General features: G+C 41.3%; 1 protein-coding gene across 1 annotated transcript in view; it reads left to right on the top strand.

Moving 5' to 3' along the window:
• LOC140187141 (protein shisa-6-like) overlaps positions 1-27,670 on the top strand; it is a 559,403-nt gene that overhangs the window by 348,414 nt on the left and 183,319 nt on the right. The window lies entirely within an intron of this gene.

Below are 27,670 nucleotides of genomic sequence, written 5' to 3'. Positions count from 1 at the left end.
GCAACAATGTGTCAAAATCTTCAGGAAATAATCAAAGTTCAAAGTAAATTTATTATCAAGGTGCAGATATGTCCCCTTGAGATTCATTTTCTTGCAGGCATTTATGGGAAAATAAAGAAATACAATAGAATGTATGAAAATCTATAAGTAACAAAAACTAACAAATAACCATTGTGCAAAAGAAGACAAATCTTGCAAATTAATTGATAGGTGGATAGATAAATCAGTAACACTGAGTTGTGAAATTGAGTCTATCGGTTATGGAGGCAGTTCAGTGCTGTGGTGAATGAAGTTATCCACAGTGATGCAGAAGCCTGATTGTTGAAGGGTAATAACTTTTCCTGAACTAGGTGGTCCGGGAACTTGGACTCCTGTACCCCTTGCCCAATGTTATTGTATATTTATATGGCTGAAAAAAGGACAGCATCTAGTTAATATAATATGAAAAGATATATGTGGACTGTTCAGGTTACAAACCTGGCTTTGAACACCTCATTCTTAGAAAATGAAGTTTCAAAAATTTAAAAAAATGTTTTATTTGTAATGTTGCCTCAGATCCATGCACTTGTTTCCAAAATACACAGTGATAGGACCCAAAATGGGAAGTTCAACATAAGTGGTGCTCTTCTAATCCAGCATTTAAAATGGATCACAGACAGGGGGAAAAAAAGGTGACATATATTCCTGAAGGGAAATCCTGTACTTGGGTTACAAGACCTTTAAAAGTTCTTATTTTTCATTTCAGCTTCTGAATAGTACTTTGTAGACCATGTTTAGCAATCCCTGATGGAAAGTGTGAATTTGACAATTATGTCATTCAGAATTAATTCCAACATGTGTCCACATTGATTGGTGGGAATGAACTGACCGCGCTGCTGAAATTATGCACAAGATAACTTACTCCCTCGGCAGAGCAATAATAAAAAGAGAATAAAGCAAGGGACAAATGGCCTACTTCTAGCTCATGTGAACATATCTAAGTATGAATATAATTTCAATGAGGGAATGAGAAAAAAGTAACAACTTTTCATTTTCAATGGGATTTTCAATATTGCAAGCAGCAACAAATGCCATTTTCACAAAATACTTTAAAGAAAGTTTTTTTTCAAGGAGTTGTGTTAAGGGGAGAATAACTTAGTCAAATAAATGTGATGCTATTCCACTCATGAATTAGCTAACAGATTAATGTTGGGTCAGTGCACACTTATTAATGTTCTTTTTTGGAATGCCAAATAACTCAACATGTTGCAAAAGAATTTGACATCTGCATTCATCTTGGTTGCATCTTCACTTTGTAGGAATATCTGATGTGAATTCTATCAAGACAGGCAATGTTATGAAATTACTGTATTAAAATTTTTTTAATATATTTAGTATTAAAATGTCATGGCCTGGACATTACTTGACTGTTAATTAATGATGTTAGACCAGCATTAATAGTTATAGTTATCCTAATAATTTTTGTAAAAGCTCCATTAAAATCAAGGCCTTCAGTACTAAGAACAAACAAGAGAAAATCTGCAGATGCTGGACATCCAAAAAACACTCACAAAATGCTGCAGGAACTGAGCAGGTCAGGCCTGCTATTTCTCCAGTCCTGCCGAAGGGTTTTGGCCCAAAATGTCGACTGTACTTGTTTCCATAGATGTTTGCCTGCTCTGCTCTGCTATTCCAACATGCCTGATTTATTATCTCATGGCCGATTTCTCTCCCCATTTTGAAAATAGTCTACAGCTTTATTCTGTCTTTTCATGTTGAGTTGTTAGATTTAGATGTGGTCTCCTACCATACTTTGCTATTGGAGTGGATTGAAAGAAGGGTGGGATGAAGAAGGGAGGCATTTGTATCTTTCCGTTACATAATGCAAAGCATAATCTCTGCTTTCCCAAATCTGATTTGAGACTGTGAGTGCTTTGCCCTGATTTATTGACTCTCCTGGATTTTGTGGAACAGTTTGACATAATGGGCATTCAAAAGAATCAATGCCTCAGTATGGCACATTACATGTGTTCAATTAATAAGAGGTGCAACTGGCAGTTTGTACTAGACTAGAATTGTAACCATGGTTTCAGCAGCACTAGAATAACTCTTGAATTATATGTGTACCTGGGGCTAGGCTGTAAATATTTTAGCAGAAAATAACCCTCATCAACTGCAAGGAAACTGCAGAGTTCATTCTTTCACAGATAATGAACCCTACTAACAGACTGATAAAAATGAGTAGCTAAATGTGTCTTTTCTAAAGTCAACTCTAACGACTGGTGGATGATAAATAGTATTTGACTGCTGCCAAACAGAGCTGCCACACATCCTTGAATGCAGCTTATTGAACTCCTACAAAGTTCATGGCAGGCAAGGTCTCTCCCTGGGTGAAGGCCTGGGCAAGCTCCAGCAGTTCAGATAAAATAAAAACAACCATATCTGCTTGCTTAACCGCCTGTGATGGAGGCTATCAGCCAGCCACAAGCATGAGGAGCCAAACCTATGCCTTGGCTCAACACACTTGCAGAAGCCTTTGGAATGATCAGAGTGCAGAATTTCATTCAAAATGCAGCTTTTCATGATGACAAGTTGGCGTTCATGATGGGTGCTTTATGTGGCTGTTGCCAGGGACATATTCTAAGTGTAAAGTCTGTCATTTGTGAGCTACACCAAAATGAGGCCATAAATCGAACAGAGTAAAACCAGCGGGTGCCACACGTTACTTGAGTAATTCAGAATAGTGAATTAACGTCAGTGAAGGCTTCTCTGGTATTGCTTTCTCTCTCTCTCTCTCTCTTTCTACTTTTGCCTTCTTGCTTAATTCCTCACAATATGCCCGATACTCCAACAAGCCCAGACTGCTGGCTGGAGCATCATAAACAAATCCTCATAGCTCTCTCCACTAAATGCTGGACAGTCCACTGGTAAGTTTACATTAGGTCTCTTCTTCTCCCTCTTCTCAATTTCACATTGTATCTTCTTTTCAACGTAACATAGCGATCAAGTAGTGGTGTAATCGTTCACCAGTTTGCACTGTGTATAAATTCTCATGGAATTAGGGCCCCGTTTGGTAAAGGTAAATTTTTGATTACAGTGAAAATGCAAGATGACAGTTACCCAGACCTATTCATAATGCTTCAGGTGCAGAGTGAATACAAGGACTTTTTGTGCAAAATTACTAACATGAAACATTCCTAACTAGCTAGATTTGACACTTTCAGTGTGAAAGCGTCAAAGCCAGAAATGACTGGGGAAATCTTCACACTTGACTCATTATCTGAAGGTTTTACCTGGATCAGTTTCTATGTCAGCAGTGACTGAATATGGTGCCGAGGTACAAAGCTCTTAATTTGAAATAAATGCATTTGCAAAACAGCTAGATTTTTTAGGGATTGAAAAGTAATGTTTAAAGGACTAAATGCCGGAGGGTGGATTGTTTTTGATACCGCTGGCATCAGTGCTAATGTAAATATGTCTGGTGATTTGCCATGCTCTGGTGCAAACATTGGTCTGATCATCAGCTGCGGGACAATCTAAAGTGGTGAATAGGAAGAATATAATCTGTTTTTGATGCTGGAAGTCTGCCAGCAAATCTCCAGACCACCTGAAGCGTCATGAGGTTAAATGGTCTGTTGTCCTCCAGCAACTCCAGAATAAGGTGAAACGGATTACTTTCCAGTGCTGCCTGGCACCAAGGCTTTCATATTTATAATTTGTCTGATTAATATTATCTTAAATCAATGCTATTGGTCTGGAAATTGCATTACTATCTTACAATGGAGACAAAACAGCATTATGCATCAGCTGACGGGCACATGAAAACCAAGATCTTTCTTTGTATTGTTCACAAAACAGGACTGTGATCTTTGCAGCTGTAACCCCACACTGAAGCTGCCAATAATTGTTTTAGTGCATTATTTCTCATTTAATGCTTTGGAATTTCTTACATTTGCCACTATTTAGAGCAGCAGGTGTAACATCTGCAATAATATAAAGAGAGAATACCACTCATCTTAAAAGAATACAGACCCAGACTATCCAGCCTCTTCAAGTAGGATGGCACTCTTACCCGAGGTTTGGTGAATTTCCACATTCTCATTTCCTCAATGAGCAACCAGACTTCACCAGTCCTTTTCTTCTGAAACCAGGCTAAATAAAGAGCCAAAACATTCTTTGTAGTTTGGGGCTGTATTCTTTTGAAATGTGTGGTGTTCTTATTTAAAATTGTAAGATCCTAAGGAGCCTTGACAGGGTAGATATTGAGATCATGACAGTACAGGTTGGCAATGCTAATTTTCCCACTAGCCTTGCCTCTTTGCCTGTTTAGTCACTCCTCCTCATTCTGTCCCTGGTCTAGTTTCTCCAGTGGTTCACACACTTTGCCCTCCCAATCTACAATTCTTGGGAATTCGACACTTACACACCCCAACAGTAAAACAATCGCTAGCTTGGCTAATCAAAACAATCCCTTCAGTTAACATGCCCTACTGGTTTATAACTCATAAAAATAAGTATTCTAGACACAGGCATTCCAGCCAGTTTCATTTATTTTCATTCACACCAGAACAACCCCAAAGGACACAAGGGACAGTTTGGGACATCCTAAAATAATCCCTGGGTTAGTGGGATCAGGCGCACTACACCTTACAGAGGCAGATTTAAACTCTCAGTCTGGCTTTGCTGAGAGGTATGGAGGTTGGAGCTGACAGTTGGTGAAAAGTTATTTTGGAAAATTAAAGACAAAGTGCGTCATGTAGAAAGCCTCACATACATGTTTGTTTTCGTTTGTCGAATTGTGAATACATTTTTCTTCACAACTTTTGGGCAGCTGTTGTTCTTTTTTTCACCTGGCACCAAAGTGCTGTTGCGGCTTCCCATCTGTGTTTTTTCCAACTGGTGACCCTCATCAGGCATGCTTACCTGCACCTGAGAGCGAGGTGTGACAGGGACATTTTCACAAATGGAAGAGTGACAAACAAGGGGACATAATGACAAGTGAGGGGCCATTCATTTAATACAGAGGTGCACCGAAATTTCTTCTCACAGAAGGTAGTGATTCTCTGGAATTCTCCAACCCTGATAGTGTTGGAGGCCAGTTCATTAGAAGGTAGAAAATTGAACACTACACAACAGTACAGACCCTTTGGCCATGATGTTGTGCTGACCTTTTAACCTACTCTAAGATCAATCTAACCCCTTCCTCCTTCATAGCCCCCATTCTTCAATCATCCATATGTCTCTTTCAGATTTTCTTTTAATCTTGAGTGTATCTGCCTCGACTACCATGATCCATGAACTCACCACTTCCAGTGTAAAAAAATTACCTCTAACATCCACCTCCCCTCCCACACTTTTCCTCCAATCACCTTAAAATTATGCTCCTCGTATTAACTATTTCCATCTTTGGAAAAAGTCTCTGGCTATCCATTTGAACTATATTTATCATCACATACACCTCTATCAAGATGGCTCTCATCCTTCTTCACTCCAAAGAGAAAAATCCTCACTTGATCGACCCATCCTCATAATACATGCTCTGTAATCCAGACAGCATTCTGCTAAAAATCCTCTGCACCTCTCTAAATCTTCTATATCCTTCCTATACTGAGGCAACCAGGACTGAACACAATATTCCAAGTGTGGTCTACACTGGCTTTTATAGAGATGCAACATTATCTCATGGCTCTTGAACTCAATCCCCCGATGTGTGAAAGTCATTCAATATAGTAAAGGTGGCGATAGATAAATATTTAGAAGATAGAGGAACTGAGGGTTATGGAGAACTGGCACAGAGTACTAGAGGATAGATAAGCCATGATCATACTGAATGGGTTGGGGAGGCTTGAAGAGCTCGGTGGCCTCCTTTTGCTCCTATGACCCTTTGGTATATACCTGTATGCCTGTGTGTTTTCATGAGAAGAAATATTGTTCTGCAGGCCACTGAGATGAAAAACTCACACCAGAGAAAATATTTTGTGTGTTTCCCTGCTCTTGGCATCATTTGGAGGGAGGTTTACACTAAAGAGTCAGGGATTTGCACTAAGATGTCCAATCCATCAAAGCAAATGCTTAACACATTTCAGTATCAGTTAAATCTGTGTGAATAAATTTCTATCAAGCACATTGACCCAAAGCACTTATAAATCTTTGGAATGTTTATGTATGTGTTCATACAGTAGAAAACAAGCCGTATTGTGTTGGACTACAGACTGCTTCTACATTCAAGGACTCAGGGTCTTGGATTGTATATCTTATATATGCTACATGTGCCTTGTGCTGTGTATGACAGTTGGTATTGTGTTTTGCACCTTGACTCTGGATTTCATTTGGCTGTATTCATAGGTAGTCATGCATGGTTAAATGACAATTGATCTTGGATTGAATTGAATTGAATGTTTAATCAAACAATATATTTATAATCTACAGCGTAATCAATTTACATTGTTCTATTCAAGCCTAGAGATGTAATTATTGAGGGGGATTTATTACTCTCGCTCGATAACGACTTTCCTCTCAAGGGAGGTCACTCTGCTTGGCAAGAGAGACTTGTGGCTGCAAGACAATTTCAGAATTTGTGGCCTAGTCTGTGGTGGTGGTAGGAGTTGACTCTGGGAATACAGGAGGTGGTTCTGACACTGATCAATGTGTTGGCTCCAGATGACATCAGAAGCAATCTCCACTTTGTGAGAGTGGTCCAGTTCTGGCTTTAATCTTACCAAGTACCCACTTCTGTAGTCCCTCACTAGGACTACTTGTCAAAGAATGAAACATCCTTGTTTTTGGGGCCTTCAACTCAGATTGTCTGAGCTGTTTGTCCGCATGATCCTGAGATTGGATTTGAGCAGATCCAAGCATGAGCACAAGGGACAAACCAGGAACAGCATAGCTGGTGAGTTGTTGGTTGGGGAGTGTGCTGTATTGTGACAGGCAAGGAGAAAGTAGGTGAGCTTTTGATTCAGTGTTAGTGTAGTGTGTTCTGCTGACACAGTGCTTTCTTTAGACTCCAGGCAAAACTTTCTGCCAAGCCTTTTGTAGCTTGGTGGTATGGTGCAGATATAACATATCTTATTCCATTCATTTTCACTAAATGTTCTGGAACACCAGTCCTTGAGAAGGGGCTTCTCAACACATTAACAGTGTGCGAGGCCATAGAGGAGGCTATTGGGAACACTTATGGCCATTTTGTAGCTGCATCCACTACTACTGAGAAACTTGTGCCCCCATGAATAGTGCAGGAAAATCAGCATAAATTCTCTGCCAGAGGGCAATCCAAGGATGGAGAGGCTCTGCTCTTGGCATCTTCTGAACATGTTGGCATACTGAACAGTGTATGGCAAGCTGCTCAATTAGCTGATTTCTCCCTGGCCACCAGTTTCCAGCCAATGCTTTCATTTTGACTGCGCCTCGATGTCCCACATGAAGCTCCTCCAACACCTTAGCTCTTAGCTTGAATCGTATAACAACTTGAATTCCCAAATAAGGGAAACCACATCAAGTGTGAGGTCATCCAGCACTGGTAGAAATGGGGAAACTGCTGCATTTTTTCTGCTGCATTTTCCAGCCATTTTACCATGTAGACCTGAGACTTTCTGGATTCCCTTTGGATCATCACTGCCATAATAGGAAGACTTGCAATTTGCATTAGGGAGAATATATCAAGAGGAGTGTCTTGTTTTGATAATGTTTCAGGTATTTCCTTACCAAGGGTAAATGGGACGATCCATCAGCATTTCCATGATTAGTTACCCTCATGATTTCAATCTTGTAATTGTGTCCTCCAAGAAACAGAGCCCATCTTTGAATTTCTGCTGCTGCTGTAAGTGGAACACATTTCCGTGGATTGAAAATGGACACTAATGGTTGATGATCAGTAATGAGGTTAAACTCTCTCCCATACAGTGCTGGTTGAAACGTTTTGTGTGCCAAACCAGACTCAATGCTCCTCTATCAATCTATGTGTAATTTTTCTTTTAAGTGGTAAGGGAATGTGATGGAATGGCTATGGGGAATTCACTTCCATATTTCATAATATGTGACATGACTGCATCTGTACCACAATGCGAGGCATCACAGGCAAGCTTCACTGGGCACTGTGGATCATAATGTGTGAGTACGATGTATGACATCATCATTTCTTTTAACATTTGGAAAGCTACCTCACACCGCTTTGTCCACTGCCATTTCTTTCCGATCGGTAGTAATGAGTTCAAGGGGTAGAGCACTGTAGCCAGGTTTGGCAAGAATCTGTTACAGTAATTGACAAATCCTATAAAGTACTGCATCTGTGACATATCCTTTGGCCATGAGCATCCACTGCTGCTTGAATTTTTCAGCACACTTATGTAATCTTTGTGCATCAATGGTGTGACCACACTATATAATAAATAAGTGAGCCTTGGTTTAAAGAATTTACACTTGATGTGTCATGCTCTGAGCTCATAATCTTCAAATCTTTTTAACACTGTCTTGAGATTTTTGAGATGTTCCTTGTCATCCTTACCAGTAATATAGATGTCATCCAGGTAACTCTAAGTGCTTGGGCAGCCTTACTGCACCTAGTCCATAGCTTTCTGCCAGAGTGGAGGTGCAGATGCTACTCCAAAAATAGCCTTTTACAGCAATAAAGCCCTTTGTGAGTGTTCATGCGGAGAAATACTTTGAACTCTTCTTTCATATCCATGTAGGCCTCAGCTAAATCCACTTTGCTGAAGTGTTTCCTGCTAGAACGGTTTGCAAAGATATCCTCTATCCTGGGCAGAAAGTATTGATTCACTTTCAGTCCTGAATTGATGTGACCTTAAAATCACCATAGGTACTGACAGAGCCATCTTTCTTGGATACTGGGTCAAGTGGCACTGCCCATGTTCTCCACTTGACCTTGGAAAGAATTCCTTTAGCCTCAACTGAATTTGGCTCATTGGCTACTTTATCCAAGATGGTATAAGGAATCAGACAGGCTTTGCAAAACTTGGGTGTGGTATTTTCATTTAACACTATTTTACTCTTGATAAGTCTGAGTTTTCCAATGCTATCCTTGCACACTGTTGTGACACTGCAAAGTCAGTACCTTTCTTAATTCACCTTCAGTTGACTGTATTGCAGGGGATGTGACACGCAAATGGTGATGGATATCCAACGAAATTGTAGTTGCCTCAGCCAATCACAGCCTCATAATTCTGGTGCTCCTATTTTTACCGCATACAAACCTAGTGTAGCTTGTTGGTTGTTGTATTTCGATGTCATTCCCACAGGAGTTCTCTTTTTTCCAGTACAAGGTCTTAGTTGGATATTTGTTGTCAGTTTCTTAGGATATGGCCCAAGTGTGGGGAAAGAGACACTGAAGCAGGTCGATAGTTCATAGACTTCAATGCAAACAGTACTTTAAGGGAAAAATAAAACAATAAATGTTAGGTCCAACAAGGCCGTTAACTAAAACTCTCAATTGAAAAACTAGATGTCAACCCTGCAGCTGAAAGGAATGTCTAAGTATAAAATGAATACCACTGCTCCTCAGCAACAGTCAGCTCTACTATCTTCAGGCAAGGCCAAATGCAAGCAGGCAGCGTAACATTGCTATGTTTTGCTCAAGTCTCGACTAGTGCTACAACAAAAAGCAGGGAGTTAAATACAGCCATTATAGAATAATAATTATCTGATACATACATATTCATGAACACAATTGCCGAATCTGCTACACAGCTGCGTCAGTGGTTGTGACTCTGCACCTTCAGTTCAGCATTTTTGAAATACTGTTCAAACTCATTGTGTGGAATGACTGAAACAGCTGAGCCAGTGTCTAATCCCATTTTAATTAATGTAGCATTCTCTTTTGATGTAACCCTCTTGTTAGTTTTCATATTGTAAATCCCAAGGCTACTCAGTCCTGTCTCACTTCCGTCATTATCAGATTTTTCATCATCAACTGTATGCAGATTACTGCTCTTTCTGAAGCTGCAACTTGACTTTTTATCTTTTTCTTTCCCCTGTGCAGTCCATTTATTTTTGTCTGCAACATGATCTTTGTATGTGTCCTGCCTTGCTGCATTTTCAGCAAGTTTCAACTTTAAATCTGCATTTGTTTGGTGTATGAGATCCCCTGCCAGAACGGTAACAGAATTTGCTTGGCCTGGCTGATTTCTGTTTAGAGGTTGCAATTTTGTTCACATTCACTTTCATTCCTGACTGGAACTCAATTCCATGTTTGTCTGCTGTTTACATTGATACAGCAATTTCAACTGCTCTTTTCAATGTGAGCTGAGCTTCAGTTACAATATGTTTTTGAATGCTTTCTAGTAAGATTCCACAAACTAAATGATCTTTGAGCCCACAAATAAGCTCATAACTAAAATGACATGTTCAGACAACTTCACTATTCAGAAGCTATTCCTATGGTCTTGCTAGGTTGGACTAATCTGTATTCCCATGTTATGAATTCAGCTTTGAGTTGTTTTCATTGAAATACTCCTACAACCAATTATCGCACTTTCAGGGATTCTTTATCTCATTATCTCATGTTCTCATTATTTATATTTGCATTTGCACAGTTTGTTGGCTTCTGCACTCTGGCTGATCCTTCATTGATCCTGTTATAGTTACTATTCTTTTTTTGTAATTTATCTTTTATTGAATTTCATCAGATTTGCTGAGTATGCCCCCAAGAAGATGACTCTCAGGGTTGTTTATGGTGACATATATGTACTTTGATAATAAAATTTACTTTGAACTTTAGAAGTTCAATATTGAAGCAATGACTTTACAAATTTATAATAAATCTTTCCAAAGAATTCAAACATCCTCAAAATTTCTGTCATTGGCAGCAAAGTGTGTTGAGGCAACCTCAAATATTTAGCAGCACATGTCTTGTTTAGGTTTCACTTAAAATCCTTATTAACAGGCTACTTTACATTCAGCACTGTTTACTTGTCAATTCTATTGTTCCTCCCAGGAGTACGCACCCACTCAGTCACTCCTGGCACCCCCACCCCCGCCCTCCTGCCGTTGGTGATTGGCAAATAAGGCCAAGACAGCAGCAGTTTTTCTCTACAGAAATAACTTTGCCTTCCCCCACCCCCAAGTGACTGCAAACAATTTTGCTGTTGATTTTTGCAGCATTTTACGGTAGGAAGCTTTGATCAAATTCCTGCTGTACTTAAAGCTGTAGATGTTACTGTCTTAGTGCCACACATCACTAGTTATTCACATTACCTATCACAGCAAGGCAGTCAGGAGCAGTCGGAACAGAGACTACATAAATTGGACTTTGCCTCCAGGAATTGTGCCTCAAGGCTTTGGCAAACTTCTGATTTTCCTCAGGAGCCAGTCATGTCTCATTGACAGATCATTTAGCCCTTATGCTGTTCTTCAGAAGTGCTATCAAACCAACCCGACTTCCCTACTGATTCCCCTTTGTCCTGCACTATTCCCTTTTCTGAGTATTCATTCAAATCATGTCTGATGGCTGCAGCCTATTCTGCTTCCATTATCTTTTCAGTTAAAGTTACATGAATTTCAGTTTGCCTCCAATTAACAATAACATAGAATAGAATTTTCAGGGTCTAACCCCATTGCATGGCGATGAGGGAGGGTTTAACTGTGGCAGTGCATCTGTTACTTGCCTTCTAAAGCCTAGGATTTGTCTTAAAATTTCAGCAAAACCAGCAGATCCAGAATAAGATGCTCAACAAATAATAAGGTGCATTTACATCACAATTTAAGAAGTGAACAGTACAACATTACTGGTGCTTCATGTGGTGAGACCTTGGTGGTGGCAGGAAGTTCAGTAGTCTCATGATCTGGGGAAAGAAACTGCTTCCCACCCTAGTGGTCATTGTCCTAGAGCTATGGAACCTCTGGTCTGATAGGATAGGTTCAAAGAGATTGTTGGGCAAACGTCAGGGATCATTGACAATGCTAAGGGCCCTGTGTATGTAGTGCACGAGCCAGGTATCTCGGATGGGTGGAAGAGAGACACTGATGATCCACTCAACAGTCCTCAGAATCCTTCATTGGGTCTTGTAGTCAGATGGCTTACAATTCCCATACTGGAGGATGGTGCCAGCTGGTCAGGACACTCTCAATGATACTCCTGTAAAAAATTGGTTAGAAGTGGGGGCGGGAGCCTTGTCCTCTCAATCTCCTTGGGAAGTGGAGATGCTATTGTGCTTTTTTGACTAAAGAGGTGGTGTTAGGGGACCAAGTGAGATTGTCTATTTGGTGCACAACCAGAAATATGGTACCCCTATATCTCTCCAAAGAGAAGCCATTTATCTGCAGTGAGGAGTGGTTAGTCTGCACCTTCCTAAAGTGCGCAATCATCTCTTATCCACATTGAGACTCAAGATGTTGTGCTTGCACCATTCTACAAGCCGCACTACACCTTCTCATTGGTGTTGGTGATAGGGCCAAACTTGATGTGGTTGGAACTGGATTTGGCATATGTCAGCAGTGTGTACAGCAGCGGACTGAGCATGCATCCCTGTGGGATGGGGTGCTCAGCATGATGGGACCAGAGATGTTGCTGCCAACATAGACTGACTGTGTTCCTTCTGTCAAGAAGTCTAAGATCCAGTTACAGAGAGAGGTATTGAGACTCAAAAATCATCTTACTGAAGTAATTCAGATCATAAAGTGCATAAACAATTTAAATGCCACCATAGTGGTCAACTTCCTTGTAAGATGATAGATGGAGTTAGATAAAGTGTAAAAACATGAATTGGACTACCAAGCAAGATACTGCAACATAACTGTACCAAAAAATTAGGAGAATTACTGGGGGAAAAAAAAACATTAGGAGATGTCAGGCCTTCACATTCAGCTCCTCTAGTTTCCACCTACCACTCATTTCCAACTTAACTCCTGCAACCTATTTGAACCCAGCTCTTATCCACAATTCTTGTTCGTTTATTGAACTAGCCAGGCTCAACCAGTTTTTCCTAGCCTTCTGATGCCATGCTGCCTTATCATGTTAAGTATTTGTCCTCTCTTATTTTGTGGCCCCTCTTGGCTTGTTATTTTGCAGTTGATTATTAAAGTTATCCATCACTACTAAATCATCTCCGCTGCCCTGCTTTTCGGTCAAACCTCCTTTATATCTCCTGACAGAATGAATGAACTATTGATTGACCCAGCAGCGTATGCTTGCTTAAAAGAAATTGTCCGTCGACATGAGCACACAATCCAGAAGCAGCAGGAAACCATTGACCATCTGCTCACCACTCTCTTCCAATTCTCTGTCTCAATACAGCATCGCTGTGACAGTCAGTCTTCTTACACTGAGAACTGGATTCTGATGCCTGAATGCTTTGATGGATCCCCAACCCAATGCTGCAACCTCCTGTCCCAATACATCTTACACTTCAAGCTCCGGCTGTCTCTGTATTCTGTAGACCAAGCCAAGATTGCTTTCATCATCTCTCTCTTAACTGGGCAAGCCCTGACCTGGGCCACCGTTAAATGGACAATGAACTACTGTTTGCAATAAATATGAGGAATTCAGCACTGAGATGTGCCAGATTTTCAACCATCAGGAAAGTGGAAGGGGACCAGTGGATTGGATACATTGCCTGCATCAAGGGTCATGCTCGGTGCTGGATTGTATCAGGAAATTCAGGACCCTCACAGTGGAGTGCAGCAGGAATGCAAAAGCATTGCTGGCCCGTTGCCAAAGGTTCAATAGTTCAAGGGTTCATTTTATTATCAAAGTATGCATGCAGAATACAACTCTGAGATCTGTCTTCGCCAGATAGCCATAAAATACAGAAACCCATAGAAGTAGTTGAAAGAAAGACATCAATCACCCCCCCACGCACAAAAAGAAAAAGAAGCAAAAACTTACAAGCCCCAAACCTCCCCACCCCTCCTCACACAAAAGCTATCAGATCACCCACCACCCATGGCGAAACAACAACAACAAACCCCAAGCACCCAGCCTGCCATAGGCAACAAGAAAGAATTGGCGAGAACACAAAAAAAAACATAGAACTGAAAGACACCAATACGAACTACAGTCCAATCCATAAATCTCAGAATTTCGATCATGTATCAGGACGCAACAACCCCCATCAGGGCAGTGACTTGAACCAGCAGCCGCTCCAAGACCATCACGGCCACTCAGAGCTCTTGAAAGAGCTGCTTACCCAGGAGATGGCCATTGATCTCGAAAGCCTCATCACTCTGACTCTCCAAATTGACAAGCATCTTATGGAATGACCCTCCAGATCATTAGCTGGAGCCCCAGTTTAACTCCAAGAATCATTTCAAGCTGCAGAACCCTCATCATCAATGCTTCCAGAACCCATGAGTTGAGGGAGATCTCCCTTAATCGCTCATCCCCCAAGAACATGAGTATCGGTGGAGAAACAACGATCATGCTTACTGCAGAGTAGCCGATCACCCGCACATCAAATGCCCACTGTGTCCAGGTAATGGCACCACCAAGTAGAAAAGAGGCCTTCTATCTGGAAATCTCCTCCCACCTGATCCACTCTCTCTGTCCTCCACCACATCCCAACAGCTCTACGCTCACAGGAGGCTCTGGTGGATTCCAGCGCAGCAGGCAACTATCTGAGGCAGGCTCTGTGTGTGCAGCTTGAGCTCTCTCCCAGGCCTATCTCTCACCCCTTCTCTACCATGGCCATTGGCGGACATCCTTTGGGGTTCGGGATGATCAGCGTGCATATATGGCCTGTACACATGAACTTCAGAGAGCACCACAAGTCCTTCCAATTCCTCCTGATCGACTCATCCAGAACTCCTCTCATCTTGGGTTGCCCCTGGCTCTCCACTCACAACCTTCGCTTTGCCTGGTTGACTGGTCCACTGTGAGTTGGGAACCCACCTGCCTAAAACCTCTGTTGACCTCACCCTATAAATCCGTGGAGCCGGAGGAAACCTTTGACCTCACCAAACTCCCACAGGAATACCACAGCTTCGCCATCACCTTCAGTAAAAGGGAAACCAGTACCCTGCTGCTTCACAGACCCCACGACCGCATGATTGACCTCCTCCCAGATACCACCCCTCACCGAAATTGTTTCTTCTCCCTCTCCCTTCCCAAAGCCATGAACAATTACATTGCCAAGGTGCTACACGTGACCGTCCCAGTCCCCAGCCAGTGTTGGCTTCTTTTTTGTCTCTGCATTGACTATTGTGGACTCATCAAAATCTCCATTAAGAACTGCTACCCTTTCCCCTTCATGAATAGTGCACTCAAAATGGTCCTCAAGGCCCAGCTGTTCATCAAACTGGATCCACAGAGCGCTTACAACCTGATCCACGTATGCCAGGAGGATGAGTGGAAGTCGGCGTTCATAACACCCACTGGCCACTACGAATACTTGTCGATGTCTTTCAGACTTGCCAACAGCCTAAACATTTTCCAAGCTTTGATCAAAAAATCCTCCAAGACATGCTACACACACAGGTATGTCTTTGTCTACCTCAGAGATATCCTTATCTTCTCCAAGGCCCCCCAAGACCATGTCTGTCACAAGCATTCAGTCATTCAGTGGTTCCTCGAAATCCAGCCACACTGCAAATTAGAAAAATACACATTCCACACCCCAGTCAGTTCTTTCCTGCGTTACGTACTTCCACCCCAAGGCATAACCATAGACCTAGAGAAAGTGCGCATCATCGTTGCAAGCTCCACTCATTCCCTCAAACATCTACAGTGCTTCTTGGGCTTCTCCAATTCTACCACTGGTTCATCAGAAACTCACCAAATCATCACTCCTTTCAACAATCTTGTGCCTTCTTCTCATGTAAATTCAACTTTACACAGCACCATTACGGCTTAGGAGACAGAGATCTACTTGCTCTAAAATGAGCCTTGAAAGAGTGGAGACATTGGCTGATGGGAAATGAGCTCTTCCTGATTTGGACTGACCAGCAAAATGACATATCCCGCCAGCTGAAACTACGTCAGGCTCACAGGGCCTTCTTCTCTGAGCAGTTCAGCTTCACCGTCTCCTACTGACCTGGTTCCAAAAACACTACAACTCAGCTGAAACGGAGATCAATTCTCAGCCCATCAGTCCATTCTCGCCGATCCTTCCCCCATCATCTAGAGAACCAGATCTGCCAGGCCCTACAACACGAGTCTGCTCTGCCTGAAATACCTGACAATTGCATGTTTGTGCCAGTGGCGAAGTGCTCTGAGGCTCTCCGGTGAGACCATTCTTCACACCTCTCCAGACATTCGGATGCACAATGGACTCTGGATTTTCTGCTTCACTTGTTCTGCTGACCACTACTGCCACTAGGCTAACCACGTCAGCACCAGCCAGACTTACTCTGGCCTGGGGACCACCTGAGATCTGCCCTTGCAAACCGACTCCTGCATGCTTTTAACCTGGTTCATTGGTCCCTTGAAGATTACCCTTTGTGTAAATCCAATCACTTACTGTCTCCAGCTGCCACTGTTCCTCAGGATCACACCTACCTTCCACGTGTCCTGCCTGAAGCCCAGTGTCTATGATCTAGGATGGTGAAAGGTGGTCCAGTGTACATATTCACCAGTTTATGGATGCATGTCATCGTGGACAAGAAGTACAGCCCGGAGGAGAGATCTTGGGTGCCATCCAGTTAAATATTGATCCATTGCTCATTGGGAAGTTCCACCAAAACCATCTGGATCATCCTGGGATGTGGCTGTCTGTAGATGGGGGTGAGGAGAGGAGTGTCCTGTCAAGTCTGCACATGCAGGCTCCTTGTTGTCTCCACCCAGCTAACAGCCAAACAGTATATTGCATCCTAACTGAGTTAACAAACTTAGGAGACTTGCTGGGGAACAAAGTAAACAGGAGCTTCATCAAGGGATATCAGGCCTGCATATTCAACTGAAGCCCGATGAACTCCGGATCATTTGGGAGTCTGCGGGATTGATCAACAGATGATGCAGGGAGGTAGCTACACTCCAAGTGCAGGACACAGGTAACTGGGTAACTGTCCGGAAAGGGAAACAGGATAGGTAGTTAGAACAGAGTATACCAGTGGCCATTTCCTTCAATAACAGACTTTGGATGCTGTTGGGTGGCTGACCTGACAAAGGAAAGCCACAGCGATCAGGTCTCTGGCACTGAGTCTGGTTCTGTGGCTTAGAAGCGAAGATGAAAGAAGATGTAAGCTTTAGTGGGAGGAGATTCATTAGTTAAGGGAACAGAAAGGAGGTTCTGTGGACACGAGCTAGATTCCTGGATGGTATGTTGCCTTGCGGGTGCCAAGGTAAAGGACATTTTAAATTGAGTGGTTAGCATTCTAAAGGGGAAGAGTGAGCAGCCGGAGATCATGAACCGCTTTGGGACCAATGACATGAGTAGTTTGGTGCTAAGTTAAAGGACAGGATCTTCAGGCTTGTGATCTCGGGATTGCTACCTGTGCCACATGCTCATAAGGCCAGGAGTAGGAATATAATACTGTTTAACATGTGGCTAAGGAGATGGTACTAGAGGGAGGGCTTCAGATTTTTAGATCACTGGGCTCTCTTCTAGGGAAGATGGGACATGTACAGAAGGGACAGTTTGCGAGGTGGGGAGCTAATATCCTTGCTGGAAGATGTGCTGGGGCTGCACAGCTGGGGATGGGCTGTGGTTTGGGGTTTAAACTAGAGCTGCTGAGAGGTGGGAAACAGAGTGCCATAGCAGATAATGGAGCGATAGTTGGGAAAGATACTGTTAAGTCTACATACAAATCAGGAGTGAAAAGCTTGAGCTTGGTGGGACTAATATTCTAATTTATGTATATTTCAATGCAAGGAGTATTGTAGGGAAGCTAGATGAGATTAAGGCATGGTTCAGCACATGGTATAATGACATTGTAGCCATTAGTGAGACGTGGTTGCAGAGAGGCAGGACTGGCAGCTCAGTGTTCTGTGGTTCTGTTGTTTTAGACATGGTAGAATGGGAGGTATTCGAAGAGGAGGGTGACATTAATGGTCAGGGTAAATGCAATGGAAATGCTCTGACAGGTCAGATTGGAGAGCTCATCTACTGAGGCCACATGGGTGTATCTGAGGAATAAGAAAGGTATGACCATGTTAATGGGATTATACTATAGGCCACCCAATAATCAGCAGGATTTAGAGGATCAAATTTGTATAAAGATCACGCACTGCTGCAAGAAACATAAAGTTGTGATAGTAGCTGATGATAACTTTCCACATATTGACTGGGACTTCCATATTGTAAAATGGCTGGATGGGATAGAATTTGTCAAATGTGCTCAGGGAAGTTTTCCTAATCAATACATAGAAGTCCCAACTAGACAGAGCAGATACTAGATCTCCCATTAGGGAAAGAGACAGGGCAGGCGAGAGAAGTTTGTGTAGGGCAACACTTTGTATCTAGTGATCATAATGCCACTTGTTTCAAGATAATTCTGGAGAAGTATAGGTCTGGTCTCCAGGTTGAGATTCGAAACTGGAGAATGACCAATTTTGATGGTGAAGGAGAATCCCAAGGGCTTCTACAGATATATTGAGAAAAGGGATAACAAAGGACAAAATTGGTTCTCTTGAAGATCAAAGTGGTCATATGTGCATGGAGCCAAAAGAGATGGGGTAGATCTTACATGGATTTTCTGTATCTGTCTCTACTTGGGAGATGGACACAAAGTCTACAGAACTGAGCAAAACAGCGGTGAGATTATTAACCACATACAGATTACAGAGGAGGGGGTGTTAGCTGTCTTAAGGCAAATTACGGTTGAGAAATCTGTTCCTTTGGACCTTCTGTGAGGCTAGCACAGAAACTGCAGGGGCTCTAGCAGAGATTTTTGAAACATTTGTGACTACAGATGAGATACCAGAGGACTGGAGGATAGCTAATGTTCTTCTGTTCTTTAAGAAGGGCTCTAAAACGAAGCTGGGAAATTACAAATTGCTGAGCCTGACATCAGTAGTGGGTAAGTTATTGGAAGGTATTCAAAGGAACTGGTTCTTTAAGTATTTGGATAGACAAGGACTGATTAAGAATAACCAATGTGGTTTTGTACATAGTAGGCCACTAACCAATCAAAAAATTTTTCAAGAAAGGTACAGTATTAGGATAGTTGGTGTTCTCTACATGGACTTTAGCAAGGCCTTTGACATGGGAGGTTGGTTAAGAAGGTTCAGTCTCTTGCCATTCACAATTGGCTTTGTGAGAGAAGCTCAGAGAATGATAGTAGATGGTTGCCTCTCTGACTGGAGGCCTGTGGCTAATGGAGTGCTGCAAAGATCGGTGCTGGGTCCTTTGTCATTTGTCATCTATATCAATGATCTGGATGATGATGTGGTTAACTGGATCAGCAAATTTGCAGATGACACCAAGACTGAGGGTGTAGTGGCAGCGAAGAAGACTGTCCAAGCTTGCAGCGGGATCTAGGCTAAATGGAATTTAATGCAGACAAGTGCAAGGTGTTGCACTTTGATAAAAGACCAACCAGGGCAGGACTTACTTAGTGAGTGATAGGGCACTGAGAAGTGTAACTCCCTAGAGCATAATACAAAATTTTGAGAGGCATAGAGTAAATGCAAGTAGACTTTTTCCACTACAGTTGGGTGAGTCAAGAATTAGAAGTCATGGGTTCAGGGTGAAAGATGAAATGTTTAAGGGGAACTTCTTCACTCAGAGGGTAATGCAAGTGTGGAATAGGCTGTCAGGTGAAGCACTGGATGCACAATCGATTTCAATATTCAACAGAAATTTGGATCAGTGTATGGATGGGAGTGGTATGGAGGAATGTGGAGTGGTATGGAGGAATGTGGAGTGGAAACACGTTGATAGGACTAGGCAGAGTAAAATTTTGACACAGACCAGATGGGCTGAAGGGCCTGTTTCTGTGCTGTTGTACTCTGTGACTCTATAGCCATCCTCAAGAACGAAAACATTTCACAAAAAGTATAGAAATTCAGCACTTACAGTATGTCTTAGAAAAAGATGATTAAAAGACGTTATGGTTACCTCTGGAAATTTGAGTTATGTCAACACTGAAGCCAAATTGGAACTCACTCTGCTTGTAATTAATTAAACCTAAATAAGTTTAGTTTCTTCATCTATTCTTGATGTATTTCAGGAATGGATAAGGTGGCATTAATAGGGGAAGTGGTAGATGGTAACATCATGGACTAATCTAAGCAAGGCAGATTCACTGATTTCTGACACACAATCTGATTTCTAGACACAGGCAGTTAGGAACCAAACACCGAGTAGAAGGACCCGGCCATATCACTTGATTGCTGAATTTCAAATGTTCTTCTTTGAAATCATGCATCAGGCTATAACTTGTGCATTACACTGTTCCTGCCCCTTCTTTCAGAAAGAATCTCTGATTCACCCTTATCAGGTTATGCCACAGTCGAGTTTGTCCATTCACTGTGGTTGATTTTCTCAATTACCCCATCTACTGACATCTTTTCCTTTAGAGTGCTTTCCAACATGTGCCGATATGAAAACAAAACATGAGGCAGACAACGACCCAGCTATCATTGTTCAGTCTTTTTAATTATACACAATCTCAACTCTTGCTGCTACTGCACAAACATGGAACTTGATGTGTTAAATCTAATCCCTTCCATTCCCAGACCAACTTAAATGTTTTATTCAGTATATTGAAACAGTACAAGTGAGCTATTAGAGGGCATTTATTCAAACAGACTCATAGATTCATATACTTTTAATGTTTACTGATATGTCTAAATCAAATTTATGATAATAATTCTATTGTGAGGACCTTCTGATAAACAGGTTTCATTCCAGTTAGCTAATATACAAGTGATTTGAAAGGTGCTGCAGAAATGGGAATGTCATATCAGTTTAATAGAATGTATACTTCAGTGGTTGTTAGACACACTGTTGATACCAAATAATTGGGAGGTCTGCTTAACTTGAGGTTTGTGGTGTTTTTTAATATATGTTTCTCCAAATATTATCATCAAAGTTAGTTACAGCTAGCAATAGGACAAGCTTCAATGGAGGCAGAAGAAATAAGGATGTCTGGTATAAAAAAGTGTTAAGGCTATACCCATGTAGTACACTCAATTCTGAAAGATAACCTAATACTTATGCAGATTATAATATTCACTGGTGATGCAGGATATTCATGAAATATAAATTAAGGAACAGAAGTGTGGGTGATACTCAATGGGTTAGACAATATTCATGGAAGAAGAAACAAAGTTATAACTTCAGTTCAATTATCTCTCCTTAACATCAAAGAGTACATTTTTAAATCAAAGTATGCACACAGTATACAGCCCTGAGATTCATCTCCCCCACAGACAGCCAAGAAACAAAGAAAAGCATGAAACCCATTCAAAGAAAACCATCAATCCCCCCACACATGAAGTTCAAATTGCACACATGGCAACAAAAACATCAACCCCACCACACAAAAAAAAATTGCACAAATGGCAACAAGACAGAATGAGCAAAAATGCAGAATATAAAATACAAAATCGAAAGAGTCAATATTCAGTTCAGTGTTCATTATCTGCAGGCCCGAAACTGAGAAAGCTGAAAATACCCTACATCTCAGGTAGCTCCTGTGGAGAGAGAAACGGAATTAACTTTCTAATGGATAACTGGAAGACCATGGTGCCAGTCAATAATGCTACCAAAGGAAACATTCTCTAAATGGTCCTCAAAACTGTTTCGTTCACTTATTTTACATATTCTTTTGCTTTTAAATGGGGTTCTGCTACTGTTGGAGCCTGTGATCTACAGTCTGATGGTGTGTTTTTGGGCTCATTGAGCCCAGCATCTTGGTGCTTTGCTGCCTCCGAGAAGATTCTTGGAGTCAAGAAGCTTAGAGACAGGGCATGGACCCATGATCAACTCCACTTCTCGCTAATCTCTTTGATTAAAGCATCAAAGAAGATTGAAACTTTGAGGTGAGTGTAAAATGCGAGCAAGTGTGAAAGGTGCGCGAATCTTCAACGCTGTCTACCAGCTTCTTGCTCACTGCTGCTTTCAAATGGTCTTTCTCTCTCCCTCAGTGTTGTCAAAGGATGGTACCAAAGTTCTGAGTCTGCAGTTTGTGGATTGGACTGTAGTTCCCAGTCAATCCTTTCTTGGTGCTATTTTGCTATTTTGGGAGACTTTGGGAGTGGGACAAACAGCTCCAGAGTAGGTTAGGTGGCATCCTTCATGATGTTACCTTTCTTTATATCTGTCCTTGATGGCGGATAGGCTGGTGCCGCTAATGCATTGGACAGTTTTGATTTCCCATTGTAGAGCCTTCCTTTACACTGCAGTGCAGTTTCCGTATCATGTCGTGATGCAGCTTGTTGGGGTGCTCTCTACTGCGCATCTGCAGAAGGACATAAGTATAGTCTAGTTCTCTTCAGCCTCCTCAGAAAGTAGAGACATTAGTGAGCTTTCCCTATTGTGTAGAATTTATTCTGGAACGGTGAGAGGTTGAGTGTAATGTGCAGTCCCTGGAGTTTGAAACTGCTTACAGCTTCCACTGCTGTGTCACCAATGTAAAGAGGGTGTGAGTGGTGTTGAAGTTGATAACAATCTCCTCTGTTTTATTGACATTGAGGGAGAGATTATTGGCCTAGCACCAGGCCTTAAGCTCTTCCACCTCCTCTGCTGGGTAGGCCATCTCATTGCTGTTGGTAATGGAGTCTACCACTGTCATGTTATTGCCAAACTTGACAGTGTAAGTTCTTGGGTGTTTGGCCAGGTAGTCATACGTGAGCAGATAATTGTACAGCAATGGGCTCAGCACACAGGCATGGAGGGAAGCCATGTTGAAAATGATGGGGATGGGGGGAGGTGGAGAGGTCGTGCATCCTGACTATCTGAGGTCTGTTGGTCGGGAAGTCCAACAACTAGTTGCACAGTGGGGTACTTAGAATGAAGAGTTGGGAGTAGGAGTTTGTTCACCAACAACTGTGGAACAATAGTGTTGAATGCTAAACTAAAATCCAGAAACAGCATCTTAACCTGTGTCCTCGTTTTCTAGGTGTGTCAGGGCCAAGTGCGTGACAGATGCCAGATGCTATGGCATCTGTTGTAGAGTGGTTCTGTTGATAAGTATATTGCTGACTGTCCAGTATGACAGAAATGGAGTTTTTGATATGTGCCTTTACAAACCATTCAAAGCATGTTTTGAAAGTTAAGAACACATGTTCTTAAACTTTAACTGTAGAATTCATTGAGCTAATTCATCTTGGACCTGGCCAACCACCTTGAATTATCACCTGGGATCCTTGCATATCCATACTGACCTTGGCTGGATACAGTGTATATCTTTCTGACCCTCAATGCCCTTGAGTCAAGTCAGGCCTCTAGTGATGTAAAGTTGAATAACTACCCCAGAATGGTCCTGATATGCACTGACAGGAAGCAACACATCCATAAATCTTTTTCTCCGCCCTCCTGATGATTTCGTCCTGAGTAGTGTCTATTCCAAGTGTCTGATGTTGGGTATATGAACAATGTGCAATTCCCAATGTAGCACATTGGATTGTAAGACATGAATTAGGTCATTTGGCCCATTAAGTCTGCTCTGTCATTCAAACATGCCTATTTTTTTTTCAAACTCAGTCTCTCACCTTCTTTCTATTTCCCTTAACTCCCTTAACAATCAAGAACGTATCAATCTCTTCCTTAAATACATCCAGTGATTTAGCCTGCACAATCCCCTGTGCAACAAATTCCATAGATTCACCACCCCTTGACTGAAGAAATTTCTCTTCATCTCAGTCTTAAAGAGAAGTATATTTATTCTGAGGTTGTGTACTTGAATTCTAGACTTTCATATCTAAGGAATCACCCTATTCACTTTCACTTTATTCAGGTATTTCAGTAATTAAGAGCAACTTGGGGCTAAGTACGAGGGATATTGGCCATGGAGAGGATGCTGACATTGGTTTGCTTTTCCATCGAGTACATTTAAAGGATTTTGTCGACACAGTATTATATATTTTTCCAGAGCCTTGGGATGTCTCCTGTTGGTAGTCGAGAAGCGTATTGGAGTTCAGGGATCACAGTGCCAGGTCTGAGAACTAGACTTCAAAAAAACCTTTTCTTCACCCAGTGAAAGACTATTTTGGCACATTGAAGGCAGTGGTGAACTTCATCGTTAATTACTGAGATGTTTGAAGTGGGCATAGGTCAATGTAATACAGCAGCAGCAGATTGGTAAAAGGCCTTGGACTTTGGGATCTTGCATGAGAGGCTCTTCCTCCTGTATGCTTCAGTGAAAGTGCTTATGATCCAAGTGACACTTCCCCTTTGTGTTGCCTGGGAATCCCAATAAGGCTGTTTCCCCACTGGACTGTATATAGAGTCAGTCATTAGGTCTTGCACTTTTGTGTTCAATAGCATGTGCAATGTCTGAGATAGTGTACTGGCTATGATATTCAGAACACCACAATATTTTCAACAAGTTTATTCTAGATTGACTTCCATACATTGTTGTTTAGATCATATTGGCATAGATTAATATTTCACAGAAATGGGCCCTTGTCCCACTGGGTCTCTGCTTACATTAAAAATGATGAAACAGAGAACTGTTGATGACAATATTACTGTTAGCTAAGGTTGGTTTCAATCGGACAATCTCTGCTTCTGGGCCAGCATGCTCCTGCTCCTGCAATAGATGTTATCAAACTTATAGACCTGATTAAAGTTAGGAAAAATAACCATGGTCTTGTAGCTTTTCAAATGGCCTGAACTGAAATTACCAGGGTTCACAGCTCGCTCCTGAGTTTTGTTTTGTAAGATTGAGTGGTGAAACATCAGGACTGGTAAATAAATTCCACTTTCTCTATGTGATGATCAATTGTTCTGACAATGGTTTCTGACTTGAAACATTAACTCTGATTTTTCTTCTCATAGATACAGTCTGACCTGCTGAGTACTTCCAGCACTTTCTGTTTCATTTATTCTACTGCCATCTAGACAGAAGGTAGAAGTGAAAATCACAAATGGAAAATGAATACAAATATATGAGAAAACCAAACAACTACCAGTGATAGAAATCCAAAGTGAAAATAGAAAATGCTGTAAAAACTCAGGTCAGGCAGCAACTATAAGTCAAGAAACAAAGTTGATATTTCCAGTTGACCACCCTTTTATAGAATAATGAGTAAATCTGAATCAGCAGAAGTTTCAGGTTTGTGAAATACAGACTATCTGAAGACCAGTAGACTGTAAGAAATGGTCATGTTAGTTACAGGCTTGTGAAGATTCCATTGCTAATGAAGCCTTGGAAATAATGTTAAATGTTTCTTTTAATAGTAGTAGGTTGGAGGAAATGGACGGAGATACCTTTATCCCAATGATGCACAGCATGAGTTTTAAGAGCAAAACTGAGTGCAAAATGAAGTGCAGCTAGAGGTGGCTATGAACTCTATTTTATTTTGTCATGCAGTGCTCCAATCTGACAAGCAGACCTTCTGTCAGTAGCACAGAACAGTTCACAAACGCATCCAACTGTATTCCACAGATTTGCGAGCAAAGGGTTCCTTTCAGCCAACTTTCAATGTTGCTCCTCGCTACTAGTAAATAAAAAGGCACCCAGTAGTTGGCTTTGGAATGCTTAACACAGTTGGTTACCAAAATAGTTAAGTTATCTGGTTGGTAGCCAGACTTAACAAATGGAAAATACAAGTGGATGCGCAGGGAGTAAATGATGGGGATTGTGTTGTATTTATTTAATCAAAATGCTTCAACCTACTACCCAAATCTATCATTTCTCATCTAATATCAAAAATAAGCAGATTTATTTTCTAAAGAAAACTTAGAAAATGTTAAATTATAAAATAAGATCTGACATATGCAGAATGGGAAAATGTGAAATGATCTTTTTGCACAAGGTGGTTTGGAATTCTCCAACACAGAGATTAGAACTTTGGAAATATTTAAAGAGGAGGACGTAGCCTCAGAATAGAGGCCATCCTTTTAGAACAGAGTTGAGGAGGAATTTATTTAGCCAGAGAGCGGTGAATCTGCAGAAGTCATTGCCACAGGTGGCTGTGGAGGACAAGACATTGGGCATATTTAAAGCATTTGATTAGAGTTTGATAGATTCTTGATTAGTCAATGCATGAAGGGATACAGGGAGAAGGCAGGAGATTAGGGCTAAGAGGGAAAATGGATCACCCATGATGTAATGGCAGAGCAGACTTGATGTGCCAAATGGCCTGAGTCTGTTCCTATATCTTATAGTCTTATGGTGATCTTTTGAAAGATTTTATAATTGGGGAATTTGAAAGATTGGGGCTATGGGGATCTGGCATAGAAGTGAACTCAATTCCTGAGGTAAATCAGATATGATCAGGTTGAATGGTGGGTCAGGTGTGAGGGGCTAGATGGTCTATATCCTCTCCTATTTTTGTCTTCTTTTTCTTCTCTTCATGTTATAGGAAAAATATTAAAATATACTTATTATTTAGTTGGTGAAAGATTCCTGAACCCTGAGATGCACAGATATTTAGGTTTTCTAAGGAAGCTGTGGGAAAAAAACGGTATGCAGATCCCGCAGGTAATTAGGAGAACTAACTGAATTGAAATCTCGAGAATCTTTTCTTTTAGCCTGGTAGATTAAAAGGAATTGCAAAGAATTGAAGAGTTGTAACATTTTCTCCTGTGGATATTGTGCTAGTAGGGAGATCAGACTCCATCAATTAGTGCAGCTACCTTGACTGTGAAACATATGGTCCTTGCTGCTTTAATGACTGGAGAACACTAAGAAAGATTTGTTGGCACAAAAAACAAGTAAAGGTTATTTCCAGATTAATTTTCCCTTCTTAGTCTGGATTTCTGTGCTGCTTTACTGTTTTTTTTTCCAAGTTCTTAAATGTCTCGTTGATAGATAGGTTGATAATTGGGTAGTTCTGGAGGTACAGTCATTATGATCTTGGGATTGTTGTATGTGTATAATTCAGCACAAGTATGTGTGCAACTTAGGCACACTCTATTATCAAAATCAGGAAATAACTTGTTCCTCCTCTTTCCAAATGTAGTGTCTCTGATGTTGTATTTATTATCAGCAGGAGCATTTTACCAACACAGACCTTGTATTAGACTGTACTGGGTCTGTTGTCAAAATGAACACATCAAGGTTGCAAAAGTCCAAACATGTTTGCAATTAAAAGTAATTATCTCTGTTTTTCTTAATCCAAGTGGATCAAAGATCCCTTAGGTATCCTTAAATGGCTCAATAATTAATCAATTTCTGGATGTCCTAACAGCAACAAAGACATATTTTCACTCTTTCATTTTGTAAGATTTTATTGCAAGAATGGAACCAGTATTAAGCAATTGACAGCAGCAGATGTGGCATGCTTTGCAGTGCCATGAATGTAGTGCCTTTGCAATGTGTATGTGCTCATTCAATCTTTCACAAAATTCACACTGAGATCGGGAAAACTGCGCTGCAGATGAAATTAACCTACATTTCTCTCCGCACAGCTAGCTATGATTATTTAGTTTGCACCTGCAGGACACTCTGCGAATGAGATACAAATTAACCAGATGCATCTCAACAGGACTTTGAGTAAAATTATAAAATAATTATCATGCTTGCACAAAAAAAGGATGCAGGGTGATTTAATTAATTCTCCATTTCCCTTTGCCTTCAGAGACATTTCGGCTTGGGAGTGAATATTGCTTAAGTTGCATGTATTTAGTTTGTTGGAGTGGACAGGATCTGAATGTCTGAATTTAATTTGCATCAAAGCTGAATCTGATAAGCC

The sequence above is a fragment of the Mobula birostris genome, chromosome 24 (assembly GCF_030028105.1).
Source record: "Mobula birostris isolate sMobBir1 chromosome 24, sMobBir1.hap1, whole genome shotgun sequence".
Lineage (NCBI taxonomy): Eukaryota > Metazoa > Chordata > Chondrichthyes > Myliobatiformes > Myliobatidae > Mobula > Mobula birostris.
The sequence above is the reverse complement of the archived record's forward strand: the minus strand, read 5'-3'. Positions and strand labels throughout refer to the sequence as shown.